This window comes from Lonchura striata, chromosome 17, assembly GCF_050655825.1.
Source record: "Lonchura striata isolate lonStrDom1 chromosome 17, ASM5065582v1, whole genome shotgun sequence".
NCBI classification, from domain to species: domain Eukaryota; kingdom Metazoa; phylum Chordata; class Aves; order Passeriformes; family Estrildidae; genus Lonchura; species Lonchura striata.
The window spans coordinates 6953050-6973567 of NC_140719.1; the positions used below are offsets into that span (position 1 = coordinate 6953050).

Below are 20518 nucleotides of genomic sequence, written 5' to 3' on the forward strand. Positions count from 1 at the left end.
CAGCTGTGTTCACCTGGTGCCATTCTGCACAGCCCCATTCTTCTCTTGGAGGTCCTACAACATCGCGCCAGCACTCAGCAGTGATGCTGCTACCAGGAGTTGTGTGTGTGTGTGTGTGTGTGTGTGTGTGTGTGTGTGAGACACATTTCCAGCTCTCCCTCGTGTGCCAGCATCACGCCCCCAGCGGGGGCGGTTTTGCCTCCGGCTGCCGGGGCTGCCGAGCGTGGCAGGGGCAATCCCACACCCACCCGCGTTCCCGGTCCTGCCACCAGCCGGCACCGGCGGCCTCCCCACGCCGCGGCCCCTCGCTCGCCCGGCGCCTTCGGGGCTGCGCGCACACGCGTGCGGATCCGCGGCACGCCAACTGTTGGGAAGGGGAAGGGAAAAAAAAAAACCCCACCGACTCAGCCGAGAGAGGTAGGGGGGGAAAGAGAGAGAAAGAGAGAGAGAATGACAGACTGCAATCCCCCTTGAGTGCCTAGCCTCATGAATATTAATAAGGTGGTAATTAAAATGCAGGGACACAGCAGGACGGATGCAGGCGCTGCCTTCGGAGCGCTGGGAACGGGGGGAGCGCGTCTTTCCAGGCAGGTTTTGATTCCGTTCTCTGATGAAAAGAAGAAAACGGAGCCTTCAACTTTAATCAGTTTAGAGTTTTTTTGACACGACATATCTTTAATTGCTGATATTTCTGCTCTTCTCAAACCCGGCTCCACCGACTCCAGTCTAAGAGGAGATAACGAACCACGCTGAAGTGCCGTGGATTCGTGCTGTATTTACGCCTCGACTTGTTTGCTACTTTCTTGGGGTTTCACCTCTCTGCCTGGGGTTGGAATGCACAGCCCTGCTGCCGCTTGCCTCTGCAGCCAGGTGTGAACGTGGAAACGCAGCCCGGCACCTCTGTCTAACACCCCCCTCCCAACCTGCTCCACTTCATCCTTAGGGAAAACTGGGGGGTTTTGTTGGTTTGTTTTTTATTTGGATAGTAAATCCTTTTTCCTGGGTTGGATATGATGCCACCTAGTCCAGGTGACAGGTTTGGAGGATGGGGGCATGGGTGGTTGGCAATGAGGATGGGTAGGGTTGGGTTGAGTTAAATCAGGTTGGGCTGGGTTGGAAATCAGATCTTCTGAGAGGAGAGTGTTCCCCTCTCCAGAGGAGGTTCCTTGAGGCTCCTGGGAAGGCTGTACAGGGCAGGCTCCGAGGTCTGTAAGGAAGGAGAACCAAAGGGTTCATCTTTCTTGGAGAAGGGAGTTACTGCAGTGGGTCTGGTCCATTGGTGGAGAACCATGTCGCTGGAAAAATGAATGGAAAGTGTTGCTTGGTGCCCAGATGGAATGTCTTGGGTGGGAATTGGACCATACCAACTCAAAACAAGGGTTTGGTAGGCAATTTCTGGTAAAATGGAAAAGAAAAGAAACCACAAAATACCCCATTCTGGTGTAAGCAATTGTTTTAGGTAAAGCCAGAATCTTTGGTTTAGCCTAAAATGTTTTTATTTTGTTCTGTTTGGGATTTGCCTAATTTACTTAGATCTTTTCTTTTACATTGAGACAATTTTTGAATTGAAAAAAAATAGGCTTTTTTAAAATGAAGAAATCAAGAAGATTCTTTTAGAAAATGCCAAAGTACAACAGATCATCAGGTGACTGATGGGAGAAGGTGGTTTACATCTTCAAAGCCATCTCCTTTGCCTGGCACTGGTATTTCTTTTTTTCATTCCAAAGACTTTTTCAATTTCACCCTGAGTTTCAGGATGATTCAGCCTTTTTGAATCTTCTGATTGTTTGTGAATTTACTATTCCCTCAAAATCAAACAAAGAAAATCCCCCTCAACTCCTAGAAAGATGACAGTGACCAAGAGAGTGGAGCACAGTGCAAGTCCCCATCACAGCCTCCCAGCTGGTGCCTCCCTGCCAGGGTTGGAGCTGGCCATGGAAAGACAATGGGGACACTCCTGGATCATGGATGGAGGATAAGGTTTTGGCCCACCTTGGAGACAATGTGCTACCCAGAGAGCAACTGAGTTTCGGGGCATTGCTGTGATGTGTTGGTTTGCTCTTGCATCCTCCTGAGTCCAGAGGTGTGTCCCAGAAGGATATCCTGGCCCCCAGACTTAACTGCACTCCTGCAGTGCTGTTTCTCCATCCCAAGCTTTGGAATTTTCTCTCCCCTGGGAACATGTCCTTGTACCCTACCTGTGGGAGAGATAGAGAAGAAGTGCTGCAACATCTTAGCCCCCTTGAGATTTTGCTGTCTAGTGTTGGAGCTGTTGGTGCAATAGGTTTTTTTCCATGGTGTTTTTCTGTAAGAATGTGGGATGACCTTATCTGCCTGGGGTTTGGGTGTCCTGAGTGTCCTTGGATGTCCTGGGTGTCCTGGGCTCTGTCCACAGCAGGCTGACATCTCCCTGCTGTCCTCCCCCATAGCAAGGAAGCAGCTGAAGCAGAAGAAGCTTTGGGCTTTACTGGATTTAACAGCTGTTAAATCCCCTTTTGCTCTGTTTTTCCTCACCCAAGGTAAATCATTTCCCACATGAAGGGAAGGCTGGTGAGCCCGGATGCAGGTAGGGGTTGGGAATTCAGTTGAGCTCCTTGGCTGGAAGAACAGGTAATTCTGCAGGAATGCTAGCTAAGTTTGCTTTCCTTAGCCATGCTGGAGCTGTGAAATGTGAGGGTGAGCTGGACACCCCATCAGGGATCATGGCCCACACAGGTGAGGGACTGAGGGACTAGGAGATGGGAGCTACAGGGAAGACAGCACCCATGGAAGGGGCCACCTTGGAATCAGCCAGCCTCAGCTTGAGGGGCTGGTGGATAAACAAAGCTTTGGGTGTTTGGTAGGGGGAAAAAAAAATTTCCTGTGTTTTTTCTTCCCTGCTTCTCCTCAATCATCATCTCCTTTCTTCTTTCCTGCAGCACTACAACAGCTGGTTTGAGGCAGGACAAGGGGAAAGTCTAGCCAGTGTCTGAGCTCCCCTTCACCCCAAACTGCTGCCATCCAGTCTTGTGCTGAAAAAACCTTGGGAAATATCAGCTGTGCCCTGCAGGTGGGGTGAGGGGGCTGGGGCACTGTGGTGACAGGGACAGCCCTGGGCAACAGCCTTGGGCAGGTTGGGAGTGCGAAAGCCTGGGGTGGATAGAGGGAGAATGATGTTCCCCCCCTCGCACAGCCCCCTGAATATCAGGCTAGCCCAGAGGTCTGAGGCTGTGAGGGGAGGAATATCAGGAGATGGCAAAGATTCCCAAAAGAGGCTCTTACCCCAGATATGTTGGTTCAGCTCTCTTTATTCTGTGATGTCCATGTGGAGAGCGGGGCAAAGAGGACGAACAGGAAATGTCGGGGGTCTATATAGATTTTGGACAGGGTGGGCTTCCCTGGCTCTCCGCCAACCCCATTGGGGCAGGACGGAGGGGTCCAGGGTAATCTTGATCAGAGTCACAGGGTCCCAGGGAAGGAGAATTAGAGTGCCCATGAGCTCACTGTAACAGGAGAAGATATCACCGTGCTGTTAAGAGAGGATTTAGGTGGTGAAACACAAATGGGACCTGGTGACTTGTGTGGGGAACAGAGGTTGGTCTTGGGCTTAGCTGTGAGGAGCACGGGAGGGCACAGGATGGGCCCCAGGTACTGATTCCTGGTGACACCGCTCCGGCAGTCCCACTCACCCCCGAGTCACATCCTGCTTGTGCTGGCTCATGTCTCATCCTGCTGCCTGCAATTTCTCAATCCCTTTCACTCCTGCCAGCGTTTCCTGGCTGCTGAGGTTGCTGCAGGGCTTGTGGGACAGGCAGTGCTGGAGGGAGCTCCCAAGGCACTGGAGAATTTGGAATAGGGGTGTTTTTGCTCACCTAGGGATGGTCACAGCCTGCGCTGCTCTGGCTCCTGGCTGTGTCCTGCCATCAGTTCTTTCACACCCCGACTGTCACTGTGTGGAGCCACAGGGGCTCTGGCCATGCATCTCCTGGTGCAGAGTGAGGGCTTGCAGGTCCCCCACACACCCATCCTGTGCCTCCAGCCAGGGCAGGCAGCTGAGTTAGGAATGAACTGGAGACTTATTCCCTCCTGTCTCCTGCCCTGAGCCCTGCACCGAGCTATGGCTGTGCTGGAGAGCAGAGCTGGAGCTGCAGATCCTGCTCCTGCGGGGCTGCCGGTGAGGAGCCAGCCTGGCTCACAGTCCCAGGCTGAGCCGTGCTTGGGTCCTGCAGAGAAAACAAACACTGAGCTCTATCCTATCCTATTTTACAGCAGAACTGCCATTTAAGGGAGGATTTAGAGAGAAGACATCTTCTTCTTTCGGATCCCTTTTGCAACGCTGGACCTCGCTCTAGAGAGCATCCCAGCAGCTAAGGGGTGATCCTCTGGCAGCTGCTTTCCTGCAGTCACCGGGTCCCTGCCTTGTTCCCAGTGCCCTCTCCTCCTCCCCAGCCCCATCTCCGGAGGGGCTGCACTTCCAGCTCTCCCGGCAGCGGCTCCGGGAAGGGCAGTGCCCTCCTCCGGGACGCTTTGTGCCCTGGCACCGGCGCAGCGGGGCTGAGCCAGCGCCGGGGGTGAGCGGCGGCCGAGCCGGTGCCTCTTGGCTCCGCTCGGCGCTGGGGTGCTGAGCTGAGGATTTCTGGCCTTGGAGTCCTTCTGCATTGGCCAGGAGATTTCAAGGGGAGTTTTTGGCCGAGCAGGGAGATGCTGCAATACACCAGCAAGCTGGAGCCTCGAGGAGGTGGGAGGAGGGGGTCAGTTCTTAGCTCTGCCACAGACTCACTGGGATAACCTTGGTCAAGGCTTTCTGCTTTGCTTGCCCTGCCGTAAAAGCAGTGCCCTGTGTCCCACAACTGTGCTGGGAAATCTGCTTGTGCTCAGAGCCTGGATGGCAGCAGGGAGAGTGGAGGGGATTTATCCTCAGAGGAGTTTTCCCCCTGGCGTGGTTTTTACCCAGGTGTAACCCTGCCTTTTCTCCTGCTTCCTATTCCCTGTGCTGAAGGAAAAGCTGAGTCCCAGCAGTGGGCGGAGGGCTGCCAGCTCCTGCCAGAGCTGCACTGCAGCAGGGCTGAGCCATGGCTCCCCGAATCCGGGGACCACTCCCTGCAGACCTCACAGCTGTGGGGCTGGAGCTGCTGGTCCCACTGTGACCCCTGAGCAGCATCGTGTGGGAGCGCAGCTGCCACCCTCACCCAGGCTGCAGGCAGGGGTGTGGGTGCCCAGGGAGCACCTGTGGCTGGATCAGGAGCTCCCACGGGCCAAGCACGGGACCAGGGCACTGGGGTGCTGCATTTTGCCTGCAGGAAGGCAGGATACCTCCGAGGGACCCCAGGAGGGTTATTGCACCCATGTAAGTTTGGGGCTGAGACCACCACCCGCCATGGGGTGCTGGCACCGTGCATCCCTTCTCCTCCATCATCCTCTGGGCAGCCCTCAAGGGAGCACGGTGGGGCAGGGACCCAGACCAGGGGTCCCGGGTGATGGAGAGAGGTCTGGGCTCTCCACTCCTTCCCTCCAGGGCACGCAATGGTTAAATTCCTTTCCAGCTGAGCTGGCAAGCAGAGCCCAAGCATATTAGTCAGATCCCTGTAGGGGGTGGGGAGGAGGAAGGAGAGAGCAGCGAGGAGGGGCCGGAGCGAGCCGAGCCGAGCTATTCTCCGGGGCGCGAGTGCAGGGAGGCAGGCGCAGCAGGGCTGCTGCTTCCCAGAAACTTGATTATTTTTAACCCAGGAAGAAGAAAGGAAGGAAGGAGGGGGGGGGGGGACGGGAGGAGGAGGAGGGGGTAAATCTGGAGGAACTGGAAAACAGGCAGTTGGCATTTGCAGACAGCTTTGCAGAGGGGAGGGATGAAGAGCGGGAAGGTGAGCGAGGGTCGTGGTGTGGCACAGGGGTGCCAGGGCTGCCCATGTGCCTCCCCGCACGGCCCCGGCCCTGGCGCGGTGCTCAGGGCAGGACAGGACAGGATGCGGAGCCGTGCCAAGTCCGGCTGATGGGGTCCCTGCTGCGGCCGGAGAGCTCCGGAGAGCTCCGGCTGCCCGTGCCTTCCTCCGGCCCCTGCCGGCACACGGCGCTGCCCGGCGAGCAGGATGGAGCCGGCTCCGCTCCCGCCAGCCGCTCGCACACAGACAGCCCAGACCGGCACAGATAGCACAGCACAGCACAGCACAGCACAGACCGGCACAGCACAGCACAGCACAGCACAGCACAGCACAGCACAGACCAGCACAGCACAGCACAGACCAGCACAGCACAGCACAGACCAGCACAGCACAGCACAGCACAGCAGAGACCAGCACAGCTCAGCTCAGCTCAGCACAGACCAGACCAGACCAGACCAGCACAGCACAGCACAGACCAGCACAGCACAGACCAGCACAGCACAGCACAGCACAGCACAGCACAGCACAGCACAGCACAGACCAGCACAGCACAGACCAGCACAGACCGGCACAGCACAGATAGCACAGCACAGCTCAGCTCAGCACAGCACAGCACAGCACAGCTCAGCTCAGCTCAGCACAGCACAGCACAGCACAGCACAGCACAGCACAGCACAGCACAGCACAGATAGCACAGCACAGACCAGCGCAGCACAGCTCAGCACAGCACAGCACAGCACAGACCAGCACAGCTCAGCTCAGCTCAGCTCAGCTCAGCACAGCAGAGACCAGCACAGATAGCACAGGTCAGCACAGCACAGCTCAGCTCAGCTCAGCACAGCTCAGCTCAGCTCAGCTCAGCTCAGCTCAGCACAGCAGAGACCAGCACAGACCAGCACAGCACAGATAGCACAGCACAGCACAGCTCAGCTCAGCACAGCACAGACCAGCACAGACCAGCAGTGCACATACCCCTGCAGTTGAGGCTTCCAGATCCCTCCTGTCCCTGCTGCCGGGAGCTGTGGCCATTTCAGAGAGCTGGGGACACGCAGGGGACCCTGTGGGGCTTTGTGGGCTGCTGTGGGACCCTGCATCTCTCTGCAGGGCTGAGTCGTGGAGGGGCTCTGTGGGGAGCTGGGGCTCCCCAGGTTGCTCTGGAAGGCTCAGACTGCCCGAGGGAAGAACACTGGAAGTGTCATGGAGGAGAAGGCAAGGCCTTTCTTCCTTGCAGTGCCTTCCTAGGCTTCAGTGCAAATCTGGCATCAGAGACAGACACAGAGGCCTCCGTGCAGCCCGGTGGCAGTCCCGGTGCATTTCATGGCATCCCCGGGGTAATACTTCTGAAGCCCTGCAGTTTTCAGGTCTTTGGTAAAACACTCCCGCAAGCCCACAAGTCAGTCACAGGTCTGGGTCAGGGTGGGCTGGCCCAGATCTCCCTGTGAAGGTCAAACAGAGCCCAAGCTCACAAGGGGAGGATGTGCCACTGCTCATTTCACATATTGGTTTCACTGCAGCATGCACGTGTTGGAATCTCAGCATCCTCCATGGCTGGAGCATTACCAGCCCTGCCTGTGGAGCTTCACTGGAGCTGGACACTCCATCCTTGAGATGCAGAAGCCCATGAGGGAGCTGAGCACCACAGCGTGGGGAGCTGAGGACATCACTGTGATGGGATGTGAGCAATGGGCAGTGCTGGCCTTCCCCTCCTCTGACCCTTGCCTGGGGAGCCCTGCACTGGGAAATGGCATCATTTCCACACACACACTGTGGAGGCAAGGGAACAAGGGCACGAGTCCCTCCCCAGGCAGGTTTTGCCACCCTGGCCCTTTGTGGGACCTGTGCTGTCATCTCCTCTGATCTGCCACGGTGGCCAGATCCCGAATGAGGCTGATTTTATCCACACAGCAACATCAGTGCCATGTTCCCAGGGGACAAAATGTCCTTGATATAGCAAACATGACCAGACCTGGTCAGAAAATGGATATTGTTCCTCAAAGGCAGAGGGGGACAAGGACAAACAGCTGAGTTGAGCTGGTTTGGGGTCAGGCATTGCTCACAGTACAACCCATGCTGACTGCTGGGGTTTGCTACAAAAATGCCTTCTGACAAAGGTGTCCCTGCACTGAGGGGCCCAAGTGGGGCTCGCCAAGGATGTTTGCCATGGTTTAGACCCCAGGGCAAAGTCACCCCATCCCAGCTAAGCAAGCTGAAGCTGGGGATCTTCCCTGTTGCCAGGCTGGATTGCTAGTGAGGAAATCATGTCCAACCTGCTGGGTATTCCCTCGAGCCTCCTTTCCAAGCATTAAAAGTGCTAATTAAACCAGAGCTGTGCTCCAGTATCTGGAGGGATCAGCTGCCTTTCCCAGCAGACGGGCCCTCTGCAGGGACGGTCCCCACTGCCATCCAGCAGTGGAGAAGGTCTCTTGGCCATGCTGCTTGGTGCACCCAAATTTAGAAGATGGGTGGCACAGCCTTGGAGCTGGGGATGCTTCCAAAGGGGCTCATCTGCAAGGCACCCCCATGGGCAGCTGAGTGGGATCATCACCAAACCCAGGGTAGTGATTGAGACAGGGCACTCAAATTCTCCTTCTCACCTCTTCCCCTCTGAGGTATTTGGAGCTGGCTGTCACCACAGAGCTGGGGGGGCACATGGTGGGTGTTTCCAGCGGGAGGCAGGAATTCCTGACTCACAGCCAGTTCTGGGTGTTAATTCCCTCCTGGGAGTCTCAGCCACATCCCAGACCTGCAGACAGCACAAAAACCCCTCAGAGGGCAAAGGGGTCCAGAGGGGAAAAGGTAACTCCTCTAGCAGTGGGTGAGGAGGCAGGATGGAGGAGAGGACAGGAGGGATGATTTTTATTCCTGTGAATTTGCAGGAGTGACCTCCCATGATTTCCTGAGCCCCAAGGGAGCTGAGGAGCTGCAGGAGGAGTGGACATTGGGGTGCCCAGCTCTGGGATTCACATGCCCACTGCTTGGAGAAGGTGTGTGCATCCCCTGCACTCTGGGCTGAGGCTGAGGTGTCCATCTGACCATCAGCTGTTGGTCTGGGAGCAGCTCCAGGGGCACCCACGGCCAAACGCTGCCTGCTGGGGAGCTGCCCCTCCACTGGGACACCCCAACCTTCCTCCCCCACTGGCCCTGCCTGCCATAACTGGACTTGCAGGGAGAGTTGAACCCGACAGCTGCACCCCAAAAGCAGCCAAAGCTGGGTCAGGAATTGTTTGCACCCGTGGCCTCCTCCACAGCTGCTGCTGGGAGGGCACCTGGGGCTGGGGCTCGGGGGGCGCGGGCGATGGAGGGACCCTCCGAAGAGCCCCTTGTGCTGGAGGGAGCCCAGCTAACCGCCGGCAGGGTATTTTTTTTCTGCCTCACTCTTTGTTAAGCTCCCTTTCAGCTGAAATGGCAATGCCTGGGTGTTCTGAGCTGACAATAATTGCTGCAGTCTAGACACTGTCTGGTATGAGGCACGGGGAATCAAAGAGGCCCCTTCTCTCACTGCGACTTTCACACATGCTCCCTCGCTCCGGCTCCTTCCTTCTCCCTCTCCCATGTTCCCTTGGTCTTTGCCTTCTTTTTTTCCCCCCCTTGTTCCCCTCTATCTGCCTCTCGCCGAGATGGAGGAGAAGCGTCAGCATCTTCCCCCCCACGCTCTCCCTCTCTGCCGTCTGTTCCTCTCTCCCGCTCCCCCTCTCCCTCGCTCCTTCTCTCATCTGTCTCCTCTCTCCTTCCTCCACTCTTACCTTTATGCTATTCCCTTCCTCCCAAAGTTAGCAGAGAAGCAGGAGGGAGGGCTGGCAGTGCCGGGGGTTTAACTCTTTCCTCACCCTCTCCTAGGTTCTCCTCCCCATCCCAGCCCCTTGCTGGGGTCCAGGGTGTCTCTGCTGTTTCGGGGTGCTGGGCTCCTCTTGGGGCTGTGGCATTGGTCCTGCAGGGGCTGAGGAGGAGCTGTCAGGGCTGGTCTGGGTCAGATGAGGCCGGGTCAGGGCAGAGGGGGCTGGACCTGGATCCAAGGAGATCTCCTTTGCTTGCTTTTTGCCTTCCCCACGCCACAGGTGTCTCTGGCTGCAAGGAATTCCATCCTTGGGGACACAGGTTGTTCCTTCAAGTGCTCTAGAAAGGCAAAGGGTTTTTTTTTTTTCCACCCACTCCAGACCTCAGCAGAGCTTGCTGTGCTGCTGGGAGACTGATCCCAGCTCGCACATGGCCCACAGCAATGCTCTGCTCGGGCTGAGCTCGGCTGCCCTGGTGCTGCCCCGTGCCCGCTGCGGGCTCCGGCCGGGCCACGTCCCTCTGGCATTTCCATGGATTCCACGTGGTCAGCTCCAGCCGTGCTCAGGAATTAGGCTTTTCTGCTACAATGTATTAACAGATCATTTCCAGCTGGGCCCTGCACTTCTGTTACCCTCTGATCCCTGTGCAGAAGACCCGTTTGCTATAAAGCCCAGCAAACCCTGTCAAGTTTTAGTTCATGTGAGATCTTATTGCAAAGAATGGGCCATAAGTGGGGAAACTGAGGCAAGAGACAGTGAACAAATTGGGTCAGTCTGCTGAGCTCAAACCTGTCACGGGCCCACACAATCCCCTTCTGTGGGACCCAAATTTGTCCAAATCCATGGACACAAGTGAGCAGCTCTCCTGCAACCTCCAGCATCTCACCTCCAGCCGTGCTGCTGCTTACCATGGAAAAGTCACATTAGGAAAGTATGTGATGTATTTTTAACTGTCTATAATGCAATTTAACAGCTGGAAAGGAGAAAGAACGCCAGCCCCATGCAATCCACAAGATCTCTGCTGTCTTCAAGTGAGGGTTCTGTGGACTGAAGGGTTTTTGGTATGGTTGGAGACCTTGTTTGGGAAAATGTCAGGGAAGAACCTCATCCTGGAGATGGGCTCTGATTCACGAAAGGCAGTGTGTGCAGGATGGAGGTGAGAGTGCTCAGCAGCTCCCAGGGTGACACACTTGTCCCCAGAAGCCACCATGCTGAGTCTTGTGGCCAGATCCATTCCCCAAAGAGCTCAGCCTCTTGGCTGTGCTTTGGCTTTGGGATTCTTCGCATGCTCTGGCAACGGGGCCTGCAGTGGAGATTCTGGGATCCCCTCTGCACTGGAGGCATTTACCACAGGAGATATTTTCCCCTGCCATTCCCAGTGCCAGGTTCCTGCCATGCTCCCAGGGCTGATGTGCTGTGGATGTGGGTGCTGCCAGACCATCACCCTCCTCCCCAGCATGGGAGGGGTGTGTGCCCCCCAGGCTGCTCTCCCAGGCAACCCCCAACACCTCCTTCTGTGCAGGCAGGGAGCCCAGCAGGGCTGTGGTGTCAGCAGGATGCTGTGCCCAGGATCTGATGCATCTCCTGCCTTCCCTGTCCCATCCCACAGGATCTTCTGCCTCCAGTGCACTGAGACCCTGCCAGTGAGGGGCAGAATGGCCTCTATTTGTGTTCCTCTGTGCCAGCCAGCTAGAAGTGCTCCTGCTGCCATTAATGGGTCTCTAATGGGGCTGAACTCTAGTGAAGATCCTCTGTGGTGTGGTGGCTCTTTGGGCAGCCACAATAGGGTTTATCTGGGGTGTTGGGGTTGGTTTGCTGCCCTCAAGCAGGTGGGTGCTAAAAGGGAGTGAGTTTGCTGCCATCACTGGCATTACTCCCCCGTGCTTCTCCTTGGAGGACTTCTGCCCCACAACAGTCCCCAATACTAAAAGAAAGAGAGTGAGACCCATCTTCAGCCTTATCCCAGAGGACACCCCAGGGCAAGGCTCCTGTGAGGTGCTGATTTTCCCCAGGGCAGCATTTGGGAGCTGGAAGCTGCTGCCAGCTGGTTCCTATATTCAGGCCTTTGCACACACACTGAAAAATGAGCAATGGGATGGCCCAGTATGGAGGAGGCTCAGTGAGGGGAGTCTCTGGTGAGCACTTGGAGGATGTAGGACCCAGGGATGCTGCCATTTGCTCACCTTTTTGTGGGGGATTTTGTCCCCTTGGGCTGGGGCAGAGCATCGCTGGGCTTAGGAAGGGCTGAGAGAGGGAGAGCAAGCAGAAACACAGGAACAGGGAAGGGAAACAACTTGCTGAAGGTCATCCCCGGGACAGTGGCACAACCAGGAATAAAATCCAGGTGTGCTGAATCGGTCCTTAGGTTGTATTCATGCATGTGGTTGCATTAACACTGCTGTCCCTGAGCAGGGGCTGGTACTAGAAATAGTTTCCCAAAGCCACTGGTGCCCTCCAGAGAGCCACAGTGCTGGCTGTGGGGTTGGGACAAAGGGAGATCTGCATGTTTGGGGTCCCTTTTCCCCTTAGAGCATCTTCCAAGCCTCGCTGTGTGGATGGGGAATGCTGTTGGATGCCGGCTGATAAGGCAGAGTGGTTAAAAACACTGCCTTTATTTGGAGGCTTATCTCCAAATCCTAATGAAAACACAGAGGGAAGCCGGGGACAGCGGAGGGGGAGGACTCACACCCCAGCGTGGTGGGGACCCAGCTGGGCCATGCTGAGCAGGGCCACCTGGTGGGGTTTGGAGTCTGGGGCTTTAAAAGCTTTGGGACAAAACCCAAGGAGCCAGGGCACGACCACAGGTCCCACGCCCAAGCAGGGGGAGCCTGCAGGGGCAGCTGCAGGCCCGCTCTGAGTGCCCGGAATTTGGGATCCCTCCAGAGTTTTCTTTTAATTAGGGGCTCAATGAGGAAGAAAAAGCTTGAAACCAAGGAAACAAGGGAGACAAGAAAGGAAAATGCCAGATCCTGCAAGGCAGAGTGAGCTGGCTCCAGCACCCTGGGGTGAGGCTGGGTGCTGTCCCTGCTGCCCTGACCACTCCTCTGTGGCTGTGGTGCAAAAAGGTGACTAAACTGAGATGCAATGAAGAAATGAGAAGGTGAAAGGAGGTGTTGTGCAGAAAGGGACAAAGGGCTTTGCCCTGGAGAGTGCTGAGATGCTCAGGAGAATTTGTTTTGGTGCAAGAGGGATGATGGAGGAGGTGAGCAGAGTTTTTTAGGGTATGCTCTCGAGCAGACAGCAGCTATGGTGGGTTCAGCAATCTGAACTGGACTTCCCAGACACCAAAATAATATTCCCAGACCAAAAGTTATGAGGTAGAAGGGCTGGGAAAGCTGGGGATGAGACATGTGCATGTGTGTGTGTGTGTGTATGTAGCCACGACTGCGCCAAGCCCGTAAATCACAGCAGCGAGGCCTGAGCCTCCATGGGAGGAAATCCTTCCTTGCCACATTCGACCATTTCCCCTCAACAGCTTCAGCTTTCCCCACCAAGCAGCAGAGATGAGAGGATGGCAAGTGCAAAGGCTTTCTGGGGAGCACCCCAAAGGGAGAGTTCTGTGCCCCACAGCCCGCAGAGCCCAGATCCGAGCAGCGCTGATGCTCTGGGGGTGCTCCCCACCATCACCCCATCCCGTGCTCGCATTCCCAGCAGGAAAATATCAACTTACGCTCCCCCAGCACAGCAAAGCTGTGCTGGGGGAGCGTAAGTTGATATTTTCCTGCTCGTCCCCAGAGGGTTTTTTCCATTACACAGGCAGAGCGGAGCGGAGCGGAGCTGCCTGCTCGCCCGGCTCCCCCGCCTGCAACCTCTGGCACCGCTTTTCCAGCGGCACATTGTGCAAATGTAACCTTTCAGCGAGCCACTCCTAGGGCAGGAAGCCGGGGGGCTCCGCTCCTGCCAGGAACGCAGCCGGCGCGGAGCTGGAAGGCAGCCCGTTAATCAGAGGCGGCTGACAGCGAAGCGCGCAGCCTGGGCAACAGATTTCTGCTCCCTCTCCCTCCTTCGAGCTGCCTCGCCTTCCCGCTCCCGCTCGCTGCCGGCTCGGCTACACGGTCTGGCCTGCCATCCCGCCTTCCTCCTCGTCCTCATCCTCGTCCTCGTCCTCGTCCTCATCCTCGTCCTCGTCCTCATCCTCGTCCTCATCCTCATCCTCGTCCTCATCCTCATCCTCATCCTCATCCTCATCCTCGTCCTCGTCCTCGTCCTCGTCCTTATCCTCGTCGTCATCCTCATCCTCGTCCTCGTCCTTGTCCTCGTCCTCATCCTCATCCTCATCCTCATCCTTGTCCTCGTCCTCATCCTCATCTTCATCCTCATCCTCATCCTCGTCCTCGTCCTCGTCCTCGTCCTTGTCCTCGTCCTCGTCCTTGTCCTCGTCCTCATCCTCATCCTCGTCCTCCGCTTCCTCCCCTTCCTCATCCTCCACTTCCTCCCCATCCTCGTCCTCATCCTCATCCTCATCCTCATCCTCATCCTCATCCTCATCCTCGTCCTCGTCCTCGTCCTCATCCTCGTCCTCCCCTTCCTCCCCTTCCTCATCCTCCCCTTCCTCTCCATCCTCATCCTCTGTTTCCTCCCCTTCATCCTCCCCTTCCTCTCCATCCTCATCCTCCGTTTCCTCCCCTTCCTCGTCCTCTGCTTCCTCCCCTTCCTCATCCTCCCGTTTCTCAGGCTCCCAGCTGGGCTCCTGCTCCCAGGCACTCGCTTTCCCTCCCCGTGCCTCTTGGCAGGAAACCTTTTGGGACCCAGCTGGGGACCCGTCCCAGATGTCACCGTGAGGAGGGGACCGCTGTGCAGCCGCAGCCAGACCCAGGTGAAGCCCACACCGGAGCATCGTGCCCAGGGATGCTGTGCTGGAGGGTGGGACCCCTCTGTGGCTCCCCAGGACCTTGTAGAGGGTCCCCCAGTGACCCACCCAACCAGGTGGGTGTCACCCTGTCACACCCCAGTCAGGACTGTGCCCCTGGGGCTGGGTCACAGTCATTTTCCTTTCTCTTGGAGGCACCCACCTCCTGCCTGCTCCAAATAAATGTGAGTTTTATCTCCTGTGTTGGCAGCAAACACATCAGGGGGGGCTCTGCCCTGCACCCACACACCAGCACACCCACACTAGCACTGGCAGCCCCTGCCCCTCAGGGAGGTTCATCCCCAGCTCATTGCCCCTGGCTTGTGGCAGCACCATGGCTCCAGTGGGGCATCTCAGATGTGCAGGGCCAGGAGCCTCTCCTGGGAAGAGGGGCTGTTTGGGGGTGCCAGCCTGTCCCATCCAACCCCCATGGCTCTGTCCCCACTGGGGAGGGCTGGGGTGGGTTGAGGTGCTTGCATTTGCCAAGGCAATGGCTGGTGGGGCCAGCTTGGGTGGTGTTGCTCAGGTGCCAAACACTCCTTCATGCCCAGGTAAAGTCCAGTGAGGAGGAAAAAGCAGAAGAAATCCCATTGTCACCTGTGCAACAGGCTCCCTTTGGTGCAGGCAGAATGCAGGGCAGTTTAGTGTTGGGCACTTGTGCACCCTCACTTTGGGCTTGCCAGGAATAAAAGGGCACCAAAAATGGTCACATCTAGCCCTGTTCTTCCCCAGTTCCTCCTGTCCCTGCAAGATCAAACTCTGTTTTTCTCCCCCAGTGAGGTTCTGTTGGAAGCACCAGGCATCCCTCCAGACAGGGACTGCTGCACAGTGCTGTGAGTTTGGGGCAAAGATTCATCCCCCTCCTAACTGCATAAAAACCATCAGTCTAAGCATTGTGTGGGTTCTGGGCTCACAGGCAATGGCCAAGAAGAGATGCAGGGGGCATTTTTATCTGCTCCTGGAAATGGGTTTGCTTTGCTGAGGATGAAAGGTTTGATTTTTGGAGCTGTTGAGCTGGCATGGACTGGGCTGTGGGTTCAAGGGCTCTTCCAAGTGCCCTCAGCCTCATCACCAGCAACCCCCTGCATTTATTTTTCATGTCTGATATCTTCCAGTGTTTGAAACAAGAAATGTGCTGCATTGTAGCATCTGTTTTTGTGGTATTTCCAGCCCAGCTGGAAGCAGGAGGCACTCGAAATTCAGAGATGGAAAAAAAAAAAAAGGATCTGGTGAGATTTTGTCTTCCTGCCAAACTCACCAAACCCGGGATGCCAGGAGAGCCCTGCTGTGGGTGCAACATCCCGGGGCCTCAACTCTTCCATCCTTTTCTGGTTGTCTGCTCTTTGCTCATCCCAAACCATCCTCTCATTCCCAAATCACTTTCAGGACGCTGCACAAAGCCTGACCCTGCTGTCGGAGCTGCGGACGGGCGGATAATACAGTCGCTGAATTTATTTCACCTTTTCCTCTGGTTGCGAATTGTCCGGGAGCAGATGGCGATTTTCTCAAGTGTATCCGTTATTCGAAGTCACTCACTGAGACAGCGATGGCTCAAACAAATCCCAGGCCCCCTGCAAAGCCATCATTTGGTCTTTCCATCTGCCCAGCCGCCGCTGCCGGCGTGGGCTCGCTGCCGCCAGCGCGCCGGAGGGACGCGGGGAGCCCGGAGAGCCGAGGGATGTGGTCAGCCCTGTCAGCTGCACCTCTCTCCCACTTCATCTCTACGGCATGCTCAGCTCTGGAGGGTGGCAGGAGTGGCTGGGATCCACATCCCACCTTTACTGGGGTTTGGGAGGTTTGGGGCCGAGCTGTCTCGCTCGCCCGGTGCAGTGACAGGGTGAGGGTAACTCACTGGGACAGTGCCCAGTTGCAAACTCAGGGAAGCTGCTTCTCAGGAGAAGGTGCCAGAGGCTGTTTATGCTGCACCTCCCTTCTTGGCCCCGGAGGAAATGGTGTTTTTAGGGTGGTGAAACACTGAAACAGCCCCAGGAAACCTGAGACCTGATGTGTGCAGTGTCCCTGAGGCACAGGCTGGTGTCAGGGCTGGAGGCGCTGAGGGTTTGGATGTGCAGGGATGTGCCCAGCTTTGGATGATGGATGTGGAGAGGGGACCTGCAAAAGCAGCCTGAGGATGCCTGTAGATGGCCAGAGCCCTCCCTGTGTTGGTGGCACCCTGCTGGAGAAGCCTGGGCAGGGCTGCGAGGGATGGGCTTGGACTGGTGGCTTCTGCCAACCTCCTCCAGTACCTCCCAGGAGACCTGTGTGCCCGGGGCTCTGCTCTGGGTGTTGGTAGATTGGGAAGGGGCCAATGCAGGCTTTGATCCATCCTCAGCTTAATCCCCACCCCAAAACCCCAACACTGTAATTGTGAAAATGAAGACAACAGGGGAGAAACACATGAATTCTCAAGCTCATTCTCAGCCCAGCACAGTCAATCCCTGGAGCTGGGGCTCCAACTTCCCCACCCAGAGAGGGGCTGAGCCAGAGAAATGCTCCCGCAGCGATCTGCTCCCTCCTCCTGGCTGCATTTCCTTTTTTTTTTTTTTTTTTTTACTTTCCACATCTTTCTTACTCCCTCCCCAGCAGAGACGCGGAGGTGGCCGGAGGGGACTCGGTGTCCTCTCACAGGGATACCAGGGCCATGCAGAGGGCACTGGGTGGGCTGTGAAGGGTTTTCAAAGGGTGAAACACTTTGAAATGCAGTTTCCTCTCCCCTCTTCACCTCCCCACCCCCGGGCTAAACAAATACCCCCCGGGCGGGAGATGCCTCCTGCATCCCGCAGGCTTTTGTTCCCAGGCTTTTGTCTGGGGCTGGGAAAGGGGCCAGGATCCCTCAGCCTCCCCAGGGACACACATGCAGCCAGGGTCTTGCCTGCTTGGGATGTTGAGAGGGAGGCAGGAGGTGAGAGCTGCCTGTGCCCGCTGCCACACGGCTCGGGGACATCCCCTGAGCCATCCTGGTGTCTCTTAGTGGCCTCCAGACGTTGTCCCCGTTGCCTGTCACATCTCTGGCACTTTCTGCCCGTCCCTGGGAGCTACTCACGGGACAGGTCCCGGTCCATCCTGTCCCCACTGTGCCGCACTGCCACCAGCACACGCTGCAGGCTCTGTGCATGACCAGTGCCACCAGCCCATGGCCTCCCTGGTGACACCCCCAGGTGCCAGTTTCACCCACCACCCGTGGCACCTTCCAGGCAGAGGGCACCGGCTGCATCCCAGTGACCCTAGAGAAGCCCAGGCAAAAATCATGTGGGTCTTACAGTGACCTCTGGCTCTCAGGAACCCATCACCTGGCTTTTTATTTACATCCCAAAAGCCACTTTAATTACACCTCGGACAGGGATCACTTCAGGGGGTTACTTTTTGGGACAAAATGTTGATGGGAAAAAATCTTATAAACTGCCAAACAACCCTGAAGGGACCGAGGACACTCGAGAGCCAGCCTCAAGCTTGTCCCTGCCAGTGACAAGAAGCACCTTGATGAACTCTAAGCAAAGGTGAGACACCAAACAAACCCTCTGCAACCAAACCCTCTGGAAACCAAACCCCATCTCTGCCTCGGGGCAAAGTGTTTCTCCGGTGACTAAGTCTGGAAGAAAACAGGATTGTTTGAAATGTCCCCCGTTGTTCCTGCCTCCCGCCAGGAATGACAAAAAAGAAAATAAATCCCCGATTTTTGTTATTGAAACGTTGAAAGTTCCCCTGGGAAGGGCGGACAGCGCTTGTCCCAGCGCAGTCCCTCCGTGTCCCTGTCCCTGCGGGGCCGGGCAGCCGGCGCTGGTCCAGCCTCTCCGGGCAGCTGCAGCCAGGGATGTGCAGAGCCTTTCGAGACAACAAAAGCTCTCTGCTGCCTGATTTCCCTCTGCCTTATCTCCCTCCGCGATAGCCAGGTTATCGGGAAATGGAAAAGGGCTCAGGACAGCCTGACCCCAATCCCTGGGGGACAGGAGATGGTGGCGGGCGGGGGGACAAAGCTCTGCGTGCGCGGGGGGCTGTCAGCACTCAGGGCTCCCATCCTTTTCCTCCCACGGCTTCTTCCTTGCGGGCGCTGGGGTGAGCAAAACCGCCCTGGAGCACGGGCGAGCCCCGAGGGCTCCGCTGCCGTCCCGGACACCCGCGGAGGGCTGAGCCCCGGCGGGGTGGGCGGAGGAGCTGCGGGGCCGGGCGCTGGGAGAGCAGCCCCAGCACCGCGCTTGTCACCCAGACAAGAGATCAATAACTAATTTCACTGCAGCAACAGCGCCGGGCTTTTTCCAATAATTGTGAGCCGGCGGTGGGGAATGAGGCTCTCAGCACCGCTCCACACCAGCCTGCACCCGATCAATCGCCACACCGCTGGGGCAGCAGGAAAACTCATTTTTCTCCTTTTCTTCCCTCTCCTCCTTTCTCTCCTTCCTTATCCCGCTCCATTCCCTCCTCCTCCTGCTGTGGCGCTGCCTGAGCTGGGGGCTGTGTCCCCACGCTGGGTGGGACGTGGGCTTGGGCTTTCCCCAGCTGGCCCCACGGTGCTGGGGACAATGGCTGAGCCTCCTGTGCTGCCTCAGCTGCCCGGAGCACTTCGGTCCCTGTCACCCACGGGCTGCACCTGGCTCCTCGTGCAGGGGATGAGTCCCAAAAGCTTGGGTGAAGGTGGCAGAGGTGAGATTTGTCCCCTCCTTGTGGGATAAGATGCTCACAAGGATGCCTTGGCTACTGTGTTGTGACTTTTGGTGGCCTGTTGGTGCCTTTATGTGGTCCAAACGTGACTCTTACATTTTACGGCCTTTTTCCCCCCACTGGGTTTTCATTCCCTGAGTGATTGGTCTGTTCCAGGTCAAGGATACTACTGAGTTCCTCCTGTAACTATCCTTTATCCCTTCTGCTTCTGCAACCCTGCAGTGCCTCAGTTTCCCTCTACATCTATAGTAGAGGGGGCTGAGAATATCCCTTCCTGCTCCTTCCCACTCCTAGGAGCCACCATGAGCTCCACATCCAAAGCAGAAGGTGCTGCTGGTTCCCAGGTCACAGGATACTGCTTAGTTTTGGGGTCCCCAGGACCATGGAGCCCCACAATCCCTGTACCTGTGGAGACAGCGGTGCTGCGTGCTCGGGATCTCCCTGGGATTGAGAGATGCTCCAAGGTGGAGTCTGGAGGCACCTCTGGGTTTCTTCAGCACCTCCACTGGGTTTGTATGAGGTGCTTGGGCGGGGCAGGGAGGAAGGCTCAGCTGTGGGTTTGTCACTGCAGCACCTTCCAAGCCCATCCAAGCCTTGTACACCCCATGAAGGTGGCAGCAGTGCAGCCCCTTGTTATTTCCCCTTATTTAAGAGCCCTCTCACTGGTTCCCTGGGAGCATCCCCATGAATTAAAGACAGTCTTTGCTGCGGAGCACTGAGGGCTGCCTGCATAATTTCAAAGTTTTATGACTTGCCTTGAAGGCTCCTATTGATTGGGGTCCTCTCCAGCTGATGGAGCTTTTAGTATGGCCTGGACTGGGCAAGCAAGGCTGGAACCTCAGCCTGTCTAGCTTAGCTAAATCACAGCTTAAAACCTCTGTGGCATGAGCACCAGGACACTGCTGCACCTGGGAGACCCTCCATGTGCACATCCACACCAGAGCTGTTTGCACTTCGAGGTGCTTTTTGGCTTCTCAGTCTCAGCCCAAAATCTGAGCTTCCCTATGGGGCCATGCCCCATCCCACATGGGGTTTAACCTGGAGAATAATTTTGCTGGGTGGGTTTGATGTGGCCTTAGGAGTTGGAGTGAGGGCATTCTGAGGTGTTTCTGTCCTGCTGAGGCTCCAGGCACTGCTCACTGCTCACTGGGCCAGAGGGATGCTCATGGGATTTGGAGTTTCTGTGCAACACCCACTGCTGGGTGCAAGCAACAGCTTCCCTATGGGGCTTCAGGGGGCTTCCCATGGGGCTCCAAGGGGCTTCCCATGGGGCTCCAAGGGCCACGGCACAGCCAGGGAGGGCCACAGACCCATCATGCTGAGAGGTGGGTGCACCCCCAGCCCAAGCACCCCCACACCCCCATGCCACCACTCTCTCTGGGTAC

General features: G+C 56.8%; 1 long non-coding RNA gene across 5 annotated transcripts in view; it reads left to right on the plus strand.

The window, feature by feature from the left end:
* LOC144247411 (uncharacterized) overlaps positions 1-20518 on the plus strand; it is a 120444-nt gene that overhangs the window by 97036 nt on the left and 2890 nt on the right. The window lies entirely within an intron of this gene.